Raw genomic sequence first — 17,771 nt, forward strand, 5'->3', positions numbered from 1 at the left:
CAAATAATAGTAATCCAAATAATATCTAAAAAATTTAGTAATAATAGTAAGAGAATTGGAGGACGCACTGCAATTGCCACAGTCCGAGCCTATACCACCGCCCAGTCCACTCCAGCGTAGCAGTCGGCGTGACTGTCTCTTTAAGGCCCTCCCATCACCCCCACCCCCGCTCACCTTTTCCCGGGCCGGCGGCGCCTGCGTGCTGGCGACTGTCGAACGCTGGAACCTCCCAGCGGGGCGGTCGCGGCGGCGGGAAGGCGGTGCTTGCTGCGTCCGCGCCTGGCTCCGCCCCTCCCCACTTCCTCCCCCCTTCCCCCCTCTCCGGTTCAGCCCCCGCCCGCACGGTACAGCTGGGCCAGTGACGGGAGCTGCTGCTGCCGCCCGCCGCCGCCGCCGCCGTGTTCCTTTCTCCCCAGCCGGCGACAGCCTTGCGCCCTGGCTCCCGCCGCCTCCTCCCGCAGCGCGGTCTAGTTCCAGCCGGACAAGGGCACGCGGGGCACGCGGGGTCTCGCCTGCACTCGAGAGAGCTGCGGCCGCGCGCAGGCAGTGGAGCAGTTCCCGGCGCCGCGGAAGCTGCGAGCGCCCCCCTCCAAGAGGTCCCTGCACCGTTCCTCGGGTAAGTTGTCACCGTGGCCGGGGAGCGGCGGGGTCCGGCATTGTGTCACTGGTGCTCCCGGTCGGCTGTCAGCGGCTCGGGGTTGGCGCGCACCGCCCGGGAGGGCCTCTGGGGAGCCCCGGCCCGCCGCCGGGCGTCAGCTGCTCTGCGCTGTCTCGCTGTCACCCGGCGTGGGCCGGTCGGGCCCGGTGCCCGGAGAGCGGCGGGGGAGACTGTGCCGAGGCCGCGAGGAGGACCGGACGACCGGTTTGCGGCCGGGAGCGTGGTGGCCAGGATTGGGGCACGCTGCCCTGGCCTCGCCCGGCGTGCAGGGTCGCGCTTGCTGCCTGGGAGTTCAGGGTGGAGACCACAGTTGGCGGATCGCCGGGAAGGAGGGAGGCTGAGGCCCTTTCTTTTATCACTATTATTTTCCCCGCCAGCGGACTAAAGCTGCGGGTCCCGCGCGTGGGCAGGTTTTGTTTAGCGACGGTGGATTTCCTGAGCAAACCTTGTAGTTCGTGTGCTTGAGCCTCGGAGCTTTCTGCAGCCCCCGCGTCCCGTCTGGTCTTTAATCTCAAAAACTTCTCTTATTATCCCGGCTGAGACTTACCGAAACCATTTCCTGTTTACATATGCAGACTTTCTTTTTTTACTCCTGCTTTTAGAGACTCCAAATATTAGTGTAGGTTTGTTTGACCCTCCGGTAGGATTGTGGTTGTGGGGCTGCTGAACGAGGAAAAAGTTACCTGTGTGGAGATGGGGGCGGGGAGGTGGTTTGGGGGACCGTAAGACCCAGTAGAAAAGAGGCGTCCAAGTCAGGTCTCTGGCCTAATGCTGTTGTTCCCATAGAATGTTCCCTCGGTGACAGGCGGCTCGTTGGGCTTTGTTGCTCCTGCTAACCGGGCTTGCGTGTGCTTTGTAACAAAGGTGCACACACAATTAAACTGTAGGTATTTACTCCATTTTTAGATCTACAGAGGTGGGAAGTGGGTCTTTCCATCCTTCACAGTATAATTCATTTCTTGATCTTTTCATTTTTCTGTTTTTTTTTTTTTTATGTGTGTATGAATGATGTACACACACACGCACACTCTTTTTTCTGTTTTGGGAATTCCACCCCAAATTGTCACCATCTAGTGGAGGCTAGTAGAGACATGTGCTTGGCCTTGAGTTCTGAATTTTATGGGCTTTGCATTTTTAGCTAGATGCATAGTCAACCAGAAGTGAGACTTCCAGGGTTTGGGAGGGGGTGTCTACCTCCACCTCAGTAAAGGAGGTATTTAATAAAGCAACTATAATAGTAGGAATAGGGGAAAGTTCTTGAGGATTTACTGTGTATCAAGTCTTGTGCCAAGGACTTGATCGTGTTTAATCAATAGCCTTTTTGGGGTAGATATTACTATTCCCATTTTTTAAAATTGAGACCAAAGCCAAACAAATAACTTGCCCAAGGTCACAGAGATAGCTCGTGGTGGAGCCCACACTGTTAACTACTATGTTCTACTGTTCGTAGTTTGCTTATCTTTTGGTAAAAGTGGAGTCACATGGGGTGTCCAACCCACCACCCGTGAGCTGCATGAGGCTCAGGAGGGCTATGAATGAGGCCCAACACAAAATCGTAAACTTAGTTGAAACATTATGGCCCTGGCTGGCGTAGCTCAGTGGATTGAGCGCAGGCTGTGAACCAAAGCATTTTAGGTTCGATTCCCAGTCAGAGCACATGCCTGGGTTGCAGGCCATGGCCCCCAGCAACTGCACATTGATGTTTCTCTCTCTCTCTTCCTCCCTTCCGTCTCTAAAAATAAATAAATAAAATAAAAAAAACATTGTGAGATTTTTTTGTAATTACATGTCTCAGCATATTTAATGTATGGCCCCAGACAACTCTTCTTCTTCCAGTGCGGCCCAGAGATGCCAAGAGGTTGGGCACCCCTGCAAATCTAGAGCCTTTCCAAAAGCACTACTGAACACCCTTAACTCTTCCTTCAAGATGCACATTTCGGTGTGTTTGCAGTACATTTGTTTGTTCATTAATTCATTCTTTTTTTAAAAATTTAACTTTTTAGAGAGGGGGAAGGGAGGAAGGGGGAGAGACATCGATGTGAGAAACATCAGTTGGTTGCCTTCCATATGCACCTGGACCCGGGAGGACCTGGGACTGAACCCGCAACCCAGGCATGTGCCCTGACTGGGAATCAAACCCTTGACCTTTCGGTTTGCGGGACCTACGCCCAACCAAGTGAGCCACACCGGCTGGGGCTCATTCTTTCTTTCATTCAGTACTCACAAATATTTATGTGATACAGAATGTATGTCAGGCGCTGTGGTAGGTATTGGGGATACTGAGTAACTAAGAGTACAGCCATGCCCTCATGGAGTTCACAGTATTTAAGTCAATTTTGTTTTTGTTTATGTTGTTAATTATTATTGTTGGCCATTTGCTGCTTAAGGAACCTTAGCCCAGTGAGTTAACTAGAGGCCTGATAGATAGGACTTCCTGTCTACACAGCCAATTTTTGAATGCTATAGTAGAAATGGCATGTGAAACAAATCCTTGCCTACAGCTAGCTAGACTGTGGCAGGTCCCTGGGTGCTCAGAGTAGGGCCTTACCCCCACCTCTGGCCTTCCGTGCTTGAATCCTGAGAGCAAACTCACTGTCAAATGGCAGAGTTCAACTTATTTGCAGAGGTGTGCCTTTCCCAAGCCCAGAACTTGGGTTGACAGAAGAGGAGGGGTAGAATAAGGTGTTACGGGTGCAGGCCGGCAGATTGAAGAGACCTCAGCACTGTGGTTTCCTGGCAGGTCTCCATCTCGTTGTGATTAAACGTGCGCTCTTATGTAATAGTGCATCTCCTGGCAGTAGTTTTCCTTCTTTCCTGTTGCTGGGGCGGCGATTCCTACAGCTGTCTCCCCCCTCCATACACCTATGTGGCCTCTTAAAAGTAAGAACTTGTTTCAGGTTTATTGCTAGTACACACTGTTTCACTCTCTCCGTGCTTTTCTGTCTCCCAGGTAAAAACTTGCCTTATGTTTTAGATCTTTCCTTGTACTCTTTTTCCACATTCTTAGCTCTTCTGACGACCAGGTGTCTACTGGTGTCTGTTAGGGGGCTCAGAGAATTACAGTATCTTTAAAAAAATGACTGGACCACATAATCTTCCTCATTTCCTTACCCAAACAAGTGATTTGGGGGGAAGGTCTTTAGCAGAGCCCCTTGCAGGCAGAGAATGAAGGCCAGAGAGCACCTGTGCTTGTCTTTTTCTCTCCAGCTCCCTGGGTACCAAGGGACCATTCACGGAGAGGCAGCAGGGTTACAATGCCTTCTCATAGATCTGAAATGCCTACTTGGAGGCCCGCATTTCAGCAGCTCCGTTGGGCCAGGCTGTGTAGTTGCCGTGCATGAAGCATTTTACTGAGCTCCTGAACTGACAAGTGATATCCAGTTGAAGCTGACAGGCAGCGTTCATTTTCCCTATTCCATCTGCCTGGGCAGTTGGGAGGTCTTGTTTAGGGGGGTATTCCATCAAGCAGTAGGAGAAAGATGAGAAGGAACAAATAAGAAGCCAAGTGCCTTTTTTTCTTTAACTTTGAAAGCAAATATTTCTCTGGTACAGACCTGAATGGTGAGAGTTAAGATACTTGGTTTAAGGGTAAGCATTGGGGCAAATGCCTATGTGATAGTAGAGACTCTTTCCCCCAGTTTCTCCTCAAGATGGCTTTGGTCTAGGGGTCACCCACATATCCCACTGTAGGGAGGTTTCATTTAATAGAATGGTTTAAAAAATTAATATTCTTAAGTTAGGTTGCCACATTGCAGGGAACTGGGAAACTAGAGCAGTGAGAAACAATGCCTGTCATGTAGGAGGGCTGTTTTCTCACGGGCGGCAGTGAAGGATGTTGTTTGAGGTTGGGACTGGGGGGTTTGTGATGTTCATTTGAAGCTGCTGACAGCTGTGAATCTGAGACCAGTGAAACAATTTCAGGACGTCATTGGGGCGACTGTCTTTGAGCATCGGGATTGTTCACTCCTACCTTGAGTTGGGTTCAAGGCAACACGAGCCTTTGCTCCCTAGGATGGTGGTAAGTTTGTATCTCTGTAGATGTCTTTATCTGCAAAAGTAGAGGTGCCGGGGAAAGAGTTATACCTCTTATGAGCCTTAAGTTTTTGCACAGAGCCTGTGAGGCACCTGTGGATGTTCCCTTTTCTTGTGCTAATGTGTTTTTGTGGTGGTGTCCTTTTTCTTTCCCTTTTAGTCCTTTGGCCTAGAAGCCAGCGGGGCTCCTCCGTTTGTTTGGTCGTCCTCGGTTCTTGCCTGAATGTGGAAGTCTGCACTCTGCTGATGGACCTTGCGGTGGCACCCAGCTGATTCTCTTCAGCCAGGAAAGGCCACCTGTGCTGTTGTTGGGGCGGGGGGCGGGGTACAATCAAGTCCCTGTGAAGGTATTGGTATAGCAACAGCAGAAAATGCAATGGCAGCGGAAACTAAATGAGTTTCACAGAGCCTGGTGTTGCCTGTGATGTCTTCTCTCACCCTGGCTCTTAATCTCAAAAGAGGAAAATAGCTACCCTTGAAATCCGAAGGCTGCATGCCAAGAATTAGAAACAGGATATTATTGAAGCATTTTTCTCAAGCAGAAACAGATGCACTTCCCTGTTATTGTCGCCAGTGTTAGTAGATCCTTAAAATTACCTGATAGGTGTGTGCCCTTAGATGTACCACCACCTCCCACATACATATACCATTGTTGTACTTCTTTTGGCAGGGCCTGTTTCCTTGACTTGGGACAAGTTAGCCTGGGATTCCTGATGACAGTAATAGGTTCTCAGTGTGTTTGCAGACGGTAGAGCTGGTGACTGGCAATTCTTTATTACTCAGAAGAGGATCCTCTGTGGTGAAAGTGAAATGACTCAGGATTCTCTTCTCCTGTAGTTGGAGATGGGACACAAACCTCGTAAGAGACACAAGCAGGGGCTCCTTCCCAGTCCTTCCTTTCTTACCATTCTTTCTTGTGAGAGGGAACGTCCAGTCTCTTCAGGTCCAGCCTCCTGCCAGCAGTGACTTGCCTTCACCCATATAAGTTTAAGATCCCAGCGCGGAATTGCTCAGTGTGGAGACTGTCCTTGTTGAAATTTTGGCTGCACTAGGTCTTGGCTTTCAACAAAGCCAGTGAAGTGAAACTGGCTTCTGGGAACGGGATAGCAGTGTTTATCCCACTTTCCCTTCTTTGGGCTGCTCGGAGTTGATCTCAGTGCACTGAGTGTGTGGAGGTTAAGAAAGGGAACTTGAAAAAAAGAGAACAAAGTGGTTTTGCTTATTTTGCATTTTAAATTGTAGCTAGACAAACTGTGTGAAGAAAGACTGAGGGGGATTTAACAAAAATCAGTTCACTGAGACGATTTGACAGAAAGCTCGGTAAATAAAGGAGAAAAAGTCTCCATGCTTCTACCATTTTAACACAAACATCATTTCCATGCGTTCTCCCTTTTGTTTTAATTGGTAATATGATTATAGTCAGTTTTGTATTTTTTTTCTTAGCATTATCCCATAAAACTTTTTAAAAAATACTTTTTAAATTTATTTTTAGAGAGAGAGGAAGGGAGGTAGAAAGAGAGGGAGAGAAACATCAGTGTGTGGTTGCGTCTCGCACGCCCCCTACTGGAGACCTGGCCCACAACCCATGCAAGTGCCCTGACCGGAAATCGAACCAGTGACCTGTTGGTTTGCAGGCCTGCACTCAAGCCACTGATCTACACCAGCCAGGGCCCGTAAACATTTTTCTTATCGTAGCATATAGCCTTTTGTAATTATTTTTAATGGCTTTGTAATGTTCCATCAACTAGATCATCTTTGCTTTAAATATCATCTCTTATACATCTAGGTTATTTCTAAATTTGCTCAAGGATATTTTTTTCAGAGGGGTGATTTTATTTTGTCTAATTTAAAAAAAAACAGCTTTAAAGACTATACTTTCAGGGATCATTTCTATAGTTCATTAAAATCGCTTTATTGAGATAATTTATCATAAAATTCACCCATTTAAATTATACAAGTCAGTGAATTTTAGTATATTTACAGAATTGTATAACCACCATCACAATCTAACTTTAGAGCATTTTCATCACCCCCAAAAGAAACCCCATTAGTAGTCACTCCCTGTTCCTCTACGATGCTCCCAGCCATGGCCACAACTAACTAATCTATTCTCTTTATGGTTTTCCTGTTTGGACATTTCACAGAAACAGAATCATACAATATGTGGTCTTTAGTAATTGACCTCTTTCATGTAGCATAATGTTGTTGAGGTTTACCTATATCATGCCATATAGCAGTACTCACTGCGCTTTATTCCTGAATACTCTGTTTATCATAGATATCCCACCTTTTGTTTATTCATCAGTGCTGATGGCCACTTTGGTTATTTGTGTTTTGGTTATTAGGAGTGATGTTGCTGTGAACATCCATGCATGAAGTTTTTTTTGTGGGCATATATTTCCATTTCTCAGGGAGATATTTTAAGAGCTGCATTCATGTTTCTGTAGCAAGAGCTGCATTTTGGAGTTACCATTATACTTGGTCATGTCATTTGTTTGGGGAAGAACAGGGTTCTAACAGAAACTCTTGGGGATAGTGCCCTGGATTAAGAAAAGATGTTTCATACACACTGACACACACACACACACACACACACACACACACACAGAATCTTGCGTTTATGAAGTCTGAACTCTCCCGTAGCGCTGTTTCCAAATCTTTGGTGCAGAACTTCAAACACTAGTGAAAGTTGACAGGTGCAGTAGTGCCTGAATCCAGTGCACATGCGCTGCTATGTTTTTTTTTTTTAATTTTAAAGAGCATTTTCAGCATGAAGCTTCAGTTCTAAATCACATCATGTTTTTTATGGAGAGAATTTTACTGTGAACCCCACAGAGCCTTCCTTAACAAGTGTAATTTATGGTTCTCAGAAGCATGTCCTTTCTGTATGAAGAATCCCATGCCAGGGCTAGTGCACCTGCTCTGAGGCTTCTGCTAGGCTGGGGAGTGGAATGCTTACTGAATAGAGAGCCAGCCAGCCAGGTAGTGGGGAGGGCTCTTTGCTGGTGGACCTCAGTTGCACCAGAGGTTAAAAATACAGACCATGCGAGACACAAAGAAGAACAGATGGTGCTGCTGGGAGTGTCATTTCCTCTACAGGATCTGCCCTTGGATGGTTTTACATCATACCAGCCAAGTTACTAAAATAGTGCGGTAGCTGGTCTTGCTTTCTGTGCTCCTAGATCAAGCGTGCATATGCTGGCCACCTAATTTTTTTTATTTTAATAGAGAATAAACTTTGTCCTGACCTGTGTGGCTCAGTAGGTTGGGAGTTGTCCTGCAAAGCAAAAGGTCACTGGTTTGGTTCCCAGTCAGGGCACGTACCTGGGTTGCCGGTTCAGTCCTGGTCTAGGTGCGTAAGAGAGGCAACCGATCGGTATTTCTCTCTCTCTAAAAATAAGTAAAATCTTTAACAAAAATAGAGAGTAAACTTTATGCTTACTGTTTTTTTTTTTTTAAATCCTCACCCAAGGACATGCTTATTAATTCACAGAGAGAGAAGGGAGGGAGAGGAGAGAGAGAAACACTGATTAGTTGCTTCCTGTACACACCCCAACTGGGAATTGAACCCTCAACCTTTTGGTGTACATGATGACATTCAATCAACTGAGCCACCCAGCCAGGGCAGGCCACCTTATTTTTTTATTAGAGGGTCAAGGTGGTTCCACCCCAGAGAGACATGTGGGACACAGGGCACATGCTCTTTGTCCAGCAAACTGAACAGAAAGCAGGAACTTGAATTATTTTCTCTTATGCCTGTATTAGATTTCTGTACCTGGAGCCACGCCCAAGGATCAGTCCCTCCAGGAAGTAGTCGTGTGTGTGTGTGTGTGTGTGTATGTATGTGTGTGTAAATGTAAATGTGTGTGGATGCAATCATAACTTTCCTGTCACAATTCATTGCCAGAAGTTTTGGATTTGGGGTGGGCTCTACCTGTTAATGCAAAGTCTATTCCCAAGTCCTAGGAGTCTCAAAAGGCTGAGTGAAGTGACACAAGACTTTTACCTGAAGATCTGAATTCTTGACTGTAGTATCCAGAGGTTACTACTAGACTCCTCGCACAGCAGAGAGACTTTGAGGCTCATGAGAGGCTGGAGTTGGAAGGATGGAACTTTGAGATCATCTCATTCTGCCTCCTCACTTTACAGAACAGAAAATGGAAAGTGGGTTCTCAGAGCTGACTTCCCTGTGTGGTGACAGGGCCAGGGAGGAAGCCAGGGCTCCAGATTCCTGGTCTAGTGCTCTTTCTACCCACGCGTGTTCAGCTTCTCAGGGCCTGTCCCGGGAAAGGGGACTGGGAGCAAAGCAGAGTATGTGATTCATATTGTTAGGAACAAATTCAGGCCCCTCCTGCGGCTGTGGTTTTGAATCTAATAGTGAAATTATTGTTACAAAGGTGAGAGGGTCTTTAAGGGTAGAACTGTTCCTAAAATGGGCTCTGATGTCTCTGTGCTGTGCTTCTTTGCAGTTTGAAAACCACATCTGCCTCCAGACCAATATGTGTCCTCTGAGTCATGTTCCCCTTTGGGTGCCCGTTGCCCAGCCATGACAGTGGCAGGAACTGGTATCATCCTAGGGGTAGTGGAACTGCCCGATGATTGGGAACGTGCTGTCTGGGAGGGCTGATGCTCCCTCCCTCCCACCACAGTAGCAGACCAGAACCCTTCATGGCTGTGGTTCTTACTTCTTCAGGTTTATTTTATGTGGCATCAGCCACCCATCAGATACAGTGGGAACAGACCTCTCTGACTGTCTCTAACCAGCCAGGAAGGAAACATGCTGCCTTTCCCTATCGTGAAAACCACTGAGCAGTTTTATGTTCATTGGGCGCTGCTCTTTCAGGCTTTCATTGGGTGTCTTGGCATGCCCAAGGCATTTCCAGAGAATTAAGAAATGGTATGCTGGCTGGTCCACACCTTGATCAGTCCTTGATTCCCATCCACCTCCAGGCAGAAACTCCACCATGGGAAGGCCATCTACCTCCTTGTTTCAGTCCTGTGGGGATTTTGCTTGTTACGCAGCAGTATGACAAGAAAAACAGGCTCTGCGTTTCATAAGAGTTCATGGGTCCATCTTTTCCCCTGTTCCTTGCACCTTGAAGTCATAATAATTTGTGAGTTGACGATCTGGTTGGCTTGTGACATCAGGCTGGTGGGAGGTGGGTACGTGATTGCTGCAGAAACCGAAAGGAAGTAAATCTAATCACTTGCTAGGCAAGTATTTAGTGAACACCCGTGATCCGTGCTCGGTGTACTTTGATACTTGCCCTCCTGGAGTTAACAATGTGGGGGAATACCCACGGGTTATGTAACGTGAGAGTAGCATCAGAGGAATCTGTTGCCTATAGTCGATTTGCAGTGTGACCACTCTGAAGGCGTCATTCTGACTTTTCAGTGCCATCTGTGCCCCACACCAGTAATTGCCCTGAAAGGGAGGAGGGCTTGAAAAATATTCTTGGAGAATTCCTCCTGGCATCCTGAGCAAGAAAGCAAATTGCTTTTCACTGCAGAGTGGGCTAGGTCTAGGAGTTTGATCTGGTGTGAGGATTCCTCTTTTCTGGCTTTACTTAACCAATCAACTTTTCATGTGGGAATGAAAACTTTTTTTTTTTTTTTTGATTAAGACAGAAAAGCAGGTTTGGATTCAACCATGAGAAATTAGGAGAAGAAAAATGGGATCAGTGGCATGAATTCCTTAGGGAATCATTTTTCTCCCATCTCCCCCAAGCCTCAGATTTGGATATAAAGGTTGATTTGTGATGTCCCTTTTTCTGATGTGTCTGTGGCTGTGTAACCTGCTGGAGGCAGTCAAGGACCTAATACAATACTGGCAAAAACAAGGCTCCCAAGAAATGCGTATACCCATAGATTTTACCTGTATATGTAGCCACCTCTGTGTAGGCCCAGGTTCCAGGCTGAGACTGAAAGTCCCCTGAGGATGTCAACTGTCTCATCTACTTCTTTGTACTCAGCTTCTGGATTAATTTGTTAATTGAGAGGTGATTGACCAGGCCTAGAGGATTAAAGTAAAAGGTGAGAGAGCAAGGTGATTTTGAGGATGTTTGCCTTGATGAGGAGGAATCAAAGAACAGTATTAATGAAATTCTAGAAAGAGACATTTGGAAGGAGGCCCGGTTTGAATGAAAAGCAAATATAAACTAGGTGATAAAATGCTGTTAACATTCACCAAGTTCGCTGTGACTGGTGCCAGGAAAAGAAGGCGGCTCAGGAGCCACAGAGGTGGGGGGAGGAGGTGAAGGAAAGAGAGCACTGGAGGTGGTTCGGAATCTTTCGGCAAGGTCGGTCAGAAACAAACCACAGGACCCCTTGAGAATTTTTTTCATGATGTCGTAACAAGGCTTGTGGGAGGCACACGTCACACCAGAACGTGAACACCCGATCACCACACCTATGAACTACAGAAGGATCTAAGGACTCTGATCCAAGATCAGAGAACCCCTCCTGGTTTTCAGGTGCAGGTTTGTCTTTGTTTCGGGAACTGGGCCATTCTTTGAGATGCCTCAGGAGGCGTTAGTCACGACCTAAATTCAGTGTACACATGTGCATCTTAGTTTGGCCTTATCTGCATAGATATGTAAATATATGTATATATTTAGCATCCACTCTGAGGTAGTCACAGGCAACAGGGTAATTAACCCGGTCTTGTTTCTGTTTGTTCTCCAGCATGGAGCTCTTTCGGGGGGTGGTCTGTTACTTCTGGAATTACAAAATGTGATTATGTGGGTCATCTCCTTTGAAGGTCTGTGTACGCTTTTGAAAAATCACATCTTTGAAAGAAAGGCTGCGCTCTACAAATGCTGCCTGCTTTTCTTGGGATACATGTGAGCAAGAGCAGAATAAACAGATTTCAGGACCTTTGGTGTTGGTAAAATTTTCTGTGAAAAGCAACAAGGTAGATACTTTTCAAGCAGTACCTCTGAACACGATTAGTAATTGAACGGATGTTTATTGAATACACTTTCCCGTAAAATCACCTCCCACCCTCACAGGGGTTCTTGGCAGCACACAGTCTAACACCTTTTTTGAATCGTTCTCCAGCATGTTGGTAAGTCTCTCTCACCCTCATAGATTTGCAGCTCCTTAAGGGTGGAAAGGGCTGGTTTGAGTTTCCTTTGCAGTCTGGGTATCCATATTAATAGCAATAAAGATTTTTCATTTTACAAAGTGCTTTCACACAAGGCATCATATAATACTGTGTGGAAGGGTTTTGTCCTGTTTTTTAAGTGGGAAAGCAAAGGCCTTTGGTGACCAGTAGACACTCAGCAGCCACTCACCGCACATGCAAATGGTGACCCGAGTCAGCTGGGGCTCAGGCTCGGTCAAACACTGGTGTCCCATTCAGGGAAGTAGGAAACCCCCTGGAACTGCAGACTGGATAAATTTTAACTTGCTCATGAAAAGCAGTGTGACAGTCCCTTTCCTGTTCCCCCACCCCCGCTAAGCATAGGCACTCCCGGGGTGTTTTTGTGTACGAATGGGACAAATGTGAAAGTACACACAACTGGAAAAGGGCAGCTTTCATCTGCTCTGGAAGAAGCATCTCCATGTAGTCTGGGGGGCTTTGATTTTTATTTTTGGAGGAAGGGGAGGCTATACAGACAGAACCCTAGTATCTAGAAATCCATGCAGTTTTCTGGTTAGCAGAGGGTGCAGCTGGGCTATGCCAGAGCTGAAATTCTGAGTTCCTTAGATTCTAAGGGCCCTGTGATGGGGATTTGGAGCGGTTCTGCAAACTTACTCTGTGCCACGCATTGTTGCAGTCTTCTTTCTGTCTTTCTGCAGTCATGTTCGGACTCCAGGGAGCAGCAGTGGGTCCAGTGACTCCTTGAGATGCGCCCCTTACCCCCATGCTGTTTCCAAAGGGGATTGACTTGCCTTAGGAACTCATGAGGGTTCCTGAAGGAGTGTCCTCCCTTTTTTATTTTTTGCTGGCTCAAGAACCCAGGCTCTCCTGTAGGCAAGGCTTGATCTCCTGTTCCCTGTTGCCTTGGTCTGGTTTTCCCAGGCAGAGGACAAGCCCATGAGGACAGGGAGGAGGGGAGAGGTGGAGGCCCTGCCTCGCCCAGGACAGCTCGGATCTGTGGACCCATAAAGCCGTGCTCATGTTCCTGGGACAGGGTGTGCTTGGCCAGCTCCGTCTCTTTTTCCATTTAGCTGGGAGAGTGGAGGAGTAAGGCTGGCTGCGGGCCAAGCATAGTTTCCCCTTTTCCTCTGTTGAATGGAAATGGCCGGCTGTTGCACGGAGTGGGCACTGAGTGGGAGGCGGTGGAGACTAGCGGGCTCCGGGATCAGACGGGTCCTGCTTTTGGTGTCAGCTCAGCCGCTTATGGTTTGTCGTAAAGTGGAGATGGTAATGTCAACATTACCTCTTTCTGGAAGGGCAGCTGCTGAGACATTAATGATTATGCCCAGGGTAGGGAATTCCAGGGCGAGGAAAGGTAACAGGAAACTATAACTTCTTAAACTTTTTTTGTGTGTCATTTAAATTTTTCACTGGTATGTCTAACTTAATTAAATTACATTTGAAAGTACTCCCTTGTGGGATTATTATAAAAATCGAACAAAATGGGGTATTTAAAAACACTAGGTACAGTGCCTGACACCAAAAGATACTCAGCTGGAAGTTTATTTGGGGAGGAGGGATATCAATCAGTAGTCAACCCTCGCTCCTGTAGTGCTGTTTGGTGTCTGGTTTGTGTGGCCTGGGGTAAGCCTCCTCTTTAAGACCCAGCTTCTTTACCTGAAAATGGGGGTAACAGTATGGAAGAAGCGTGTAAAGCAGTCAGCCTGGTATCTGGCACATAGTAATTGCTCAGTAAATACGGACTGCTATTGGCACTGACCAGGGCCACAGATGTAAAAGGGCACCACTAATCTGGACAGGAGATTGTGGAGGGTCACCTTGGTGGGGCTGAGTGTGGCAGAGAGACCAGCTTAGGACCTCGTCCTTTCTCTGCTTCCCAAGATGGATGGATGGCTGCAGCCAGGATGACAAAAGGGAGAGGCTTGTTTCCTCTCTCCATCTTTCTGGCTTGGCAGGTGGTAGACTCCTTACCACTGCCCTTGTAAGTTCAGGTGTCTTGACTCCTGCAGGTCTGGTTGCTGTTAAGCTGCCATGCTGCTGTAGCCTACACTGACACCGTATCAGCCGAGTCTGCTCATCCTCGCTCTGTCGTCCTGGAAGGCCTGCACAAGGATGGGCTCAGCTTCCCTAAGGCAGGGTGTCTCTCCACACCACTTTGGTACCGCCCATAACTTCCCCCCTGCCCCGAAACTACCTACCTGTTGGTAGGATCGAATGGTTGAATTGAAGCCAGACTTGGTGGGACACAGGTTTTGATCATTGCTGTGGGGTCCTGTTCTCTATATTCACATTTTGAGAGAAAAAACCCTGAGTGATTTCTGCCCAGTCTTATTTGCAGAGAGGGGGAGATTCCTGTCTCCATACTTGAGACTCTGGGGGGCCAGAGCTGATTGTGCCCCCGGGGTCTCACCTGGGGTTTGTACAGTACGCTTCTCACCTTCATTCTCTGGGTTCTCTCTGAATCAGACTTCGCCACATTTGCCTTGCTCCCTTCTTCCCAGGGGCCGTGAAATACTCACCAGTTGGTAAAAAACGTAGGCAATGCAGTGTCAAAAGTTGTGCCAGTCTGAGTTTGCCGAGTGGACTGATGAGGAATGTGCAGTTTTCAGACTTTCGTACTTGATAGTGTTTGTGTTTCTTATACACTTTCTCCAAATCTGCAGTTAGTGGTGCCGGCAGACATTTAGTCTGTGCTGCTTCGGACGGGGTACTGGGTGTAGGTGCTGAGTTCACATGTCACAGTCGTGGCCCCCCCCCCCCCCCCCCCCCCCCCCCCCCCCCCCCCCCGTTCTCTGAAGAATGTGAGGGGCCTGCTGTTGAGGCGCTCACTGTTGACACTTAGTACCAACCCAGTCACTGCACTTCTAGGTGAGTCCGCTGCGACTCCCAGCCTAGATTCTTTTCCTTATTGATGGCGTCAAAATGCTTCCTGTTAGCTTGGCAAACGGAAGATTCCTGGAGGACCTTAACGATCTTGTGAAAAGGACCCTCTTCCTCTTAACTAATCGCAAAATAAGACTCCTCAGTAGAGAAGCCACCCTCCCAGCTGCTTTATAAAAACCTCTTGAAGACACAGGTTGTTCAGGCCGTCTCTCGTGTTTCTGTAGTACTTCTCTGGGTTTTGAAGACAGACTTGCTTACATTCATTCTGGTTATAAGGGTGGTTGCCTGGAAGCTTTGGAGGAGATACTTACAGAAGAACCGAGCCCTAGGTTTATTTCGGGCCTAGTCGTGAACTCGCAGGGGCATCTTCAGGGCGAGGGGAGGGAGGAGTGGCACACTGTTGCGGAGCCACAACATCTCCTTTGCCTTTTCTCATCTCTTGCTTCTGGCCAGAAGGGACTCTCGGCTCTATGTCTTCCCATCCACTTGGGTTACTCCCCTCACCGAATGGGTCATTTCTGGTGGGGAGAGGTAAGGTGACCAGTCCTCTCTTTAGTGTAATTGGCAGGTTGCTGATGCAACCATGTGCCCAGAATGTACCTGGTAAACAGGTAACATTACTGACAAAAATACTCATCTTTCGAGTTATTCCTGTGGGTTAAGACATTTGGATGTAGCAGGTGTGATAACCTAGAAAGAGGGACTGTATCGGGGTCACAGAGCCCAGAAGGGAAGAAGGAAAATCCCCGTGGGGAGTGGGACAAGGCGGAGTGTCGGTGCACGTGCTGTGCCGGGCACCTAGTGCCGTGTGTGCCGAGACCGGCTTGTCTTCACGGCACAGATCAGAACACCCAGCTGAGGGAGGTGAGTGCTGCAATTTACTGGACTGGAGCTAAAAACCAAGGTTGGAGGGATTCCATAGCCTGTGTTTTTTTTTTCCAGAGCAGATAAAATATATGAGGATGAGGCAATTGGGGTAAAGAGGGAAGCGGTGAGGGAGACAGAAAACAAATGCCTGGAGAGAGGAGGGTGGGGCCAGGTTGGAGCGGCCGTGGAGGGGTGCTTGGGGGTGGATGGTGCTGGCTGCAGGGTGTGGGAAGGAGAGGATTGTTAACAAAAATAAACTAAACTGGGAAAAGAAGGTTGCAGAGGGCTATACCATTGGTATGAGGCAGCTCTGCCCCGGAGGGAGCCCTGCGGGGTTTGTTTGTGGCCTGGAGGACCAGATAGATAGTTTCTGTATTTAGGCAGGTGGCAGCTGGGCCCTGCAGAAAGCCTTTTAATCCCTGGTATTTATAGACTGGCCTGTACTCTATTGAAAGGCAGCTCCCACTTCAGTTAGCTAAGGCAGCATTATCTGCCTTTGAGACACTGCATTCATAGATCCTCATTTGGCCCGCCGGAGAGGCTGGGTAATGCCGTTATATCATCACGACTCCCTGCTGCCTCAGAGGTTGTGGAGGGACAGTCCGCTCTGAGTTACCCGCTGCCTGCACCCACTGCTGCCGGTGTTCCCTTCCTTCTCAGGGGTGAGTTGCGGTCAGGACTGGAAAAGGTAGCCTCTTGTATCTGTGTTCAAGGGAGCCAGGAATTCCCTAGAATGGTGAGTCTGATTTCCTCCCAGTTCCTTGCCACTAGGCTGGGGCTGCACTGCCCTACACGCAGTGCAGGTCGACACTGATTTATTGACACGTGCTAGTCTGTGTGTGGGGGATGGGATACAAAGATGGCTAAGGCAGGCCACTGACCCAGTGAGAGTAGCGGGATGCTAAGTAAACAGCTCCAGTGGTCGGGCTGGTTCCTTTTTCTTACAGCAAGAAGTGTTCATAAACTCCCAGTCTTGTCTAACTTAAATGGTTATGGTGAGGAATGATTGCAGGAATAATAATGAATTGAAGACTGCTTTGAAAAATATAAAGCTCTAGATTTATGCAAAACTTTCTTGATATTACAAGGTAGGCTCATAATAAAAGATAATACACATCGAGTGCTTTCTGTGTGCCAGACACTGTTTTAAATGCTTTATATAAATTAGTTTATTTAATCTCCACAGCAGTTTTGAAGTACAATAGGTTGTTTATATTACACTCATTTTACAGTTGTGAAAAGTGTTGCCAAAAGAGGATAAGGAACACCTTTGTAGGCTGCACAGCTGGGAAGTAGCAGGGCCAGGCGGTCTGAACTCCTGTCGACACCATGTGGCCCCTGCAAAGAGGGCGAGGAAATCCGAGAATGGAGGGGGGATTCCGCCTCAAGGAGAGGCAGCAGCCAGGACTTACCTTCGGAGGCCAGAAAGGAGCCAGGAAAGGTCGGGCTGGTCCTTGAGAGAGCGTTAGTGTTTCTGCACAACTTAATTAGATTACTGAAACTGTTCCCGAACTTGCTGCCATCTTTCTCCGGTAGTAATGCAACTGAGATAGATAACCAAAGCCCAGGAGAAAGGACAGAGGTGGTGAGCTCACGTTTGTGTCAGACACTTACTGACTGACTGAAACAGGCAAACTTTTACAGCAAGCACTTCTTTATTTAACTTACAAACCGGTACAAAGATCCCAGGCAATGTGTTTTGTGTTGGGACTTTTAAAGAGCACACATTTAAAAAAAAACAAAACTCTTCCTCTCTCAGCCTGTTGCTGTTGAAGATTCTATTAAGGATATTTGCATTGGATCATTAATATGCAGTGTATCCATCTTTGGCACTTACTTTTCAGAGAAATCAAGCTCATTTTTTGAGACAGCTTCTAGCCAGGTCATTTTTTAACGTGTAAGATTGGGGGCAGAGAAGACAGTCTCTTTATCCGCTGCATTTGGGGAGGTAAAGAGAGCTCTGGGAGTTAATGTCTCTGAATTTCTATCTCACTGTGCTCCACTCTGTCAACAGCTTTTTTAGCCTGTAGTGATTATCTGTCTCATTAGCAGTTCAGGGGAGTTAGCCATCAGTCGTTAATGACCTAGTTCCCAAATTTTGCAGTGGCTTTAGAAGTTTCTTAGAATACCCCAAAGCAGTGTTGCTGAAAGTGTGCTTTAGAATCCCAACACCCTACCTGGGGAATCAGGTCCCTTGTGGACGGGACCGTGGTGTGCAAACACACT

At 47.5% G+C, this 17,771-nt stretch overlaps 1 protein-coding gene and 1 pseudogene across 3 annotated transcripts in view; one reads left to right on the forward strand and one right to left on the reverse strand.

Annotated features, from left to right (window-relative positions):
• Positions 1–288: 288 nt before the first annotated feature.
• Positions 289–17,771, forward strand: part of SUSD6 (sushi domain containing 6) — a 92,872-nt gene continuing 75,389 nt past the window's right edge. The window contains exon 1 of one of the 3 annotated variants that reach the window (XM_028507744.2): positions 289–616. The gene's annotated coding sequence lies outside the window, so the exon portion shown is untranslated. Of the gene's footprint in view, positions 617–660; positions 991–17,771 lie in introns of those variants that run through there. The other 2 variants (XM_036011424.1, XM_036011426.1) reach the window with 2 other exon arrangements.
• Positions 11,029–11,118, reverse strand: LOC114493741 (annotated as a pseudogene).

Source organism: Phyllostomus discolor, chromosome 1 (assembly GCF_004126475.2).
Source record: "Phyllostomus discolor isolate MPI-MPIP mPhyDis1 chromosome 1, mPhyDis1.pri.v3, whole genome shotgun sequence".
Classification (NCBI taxonomy): domain Eukaryota; kingdom Metazoa; phylum Chordata; class Mammalia; order Chiroptera; family Phyllostomidae; genus Phyllostomus; species Phyllostomus discolor.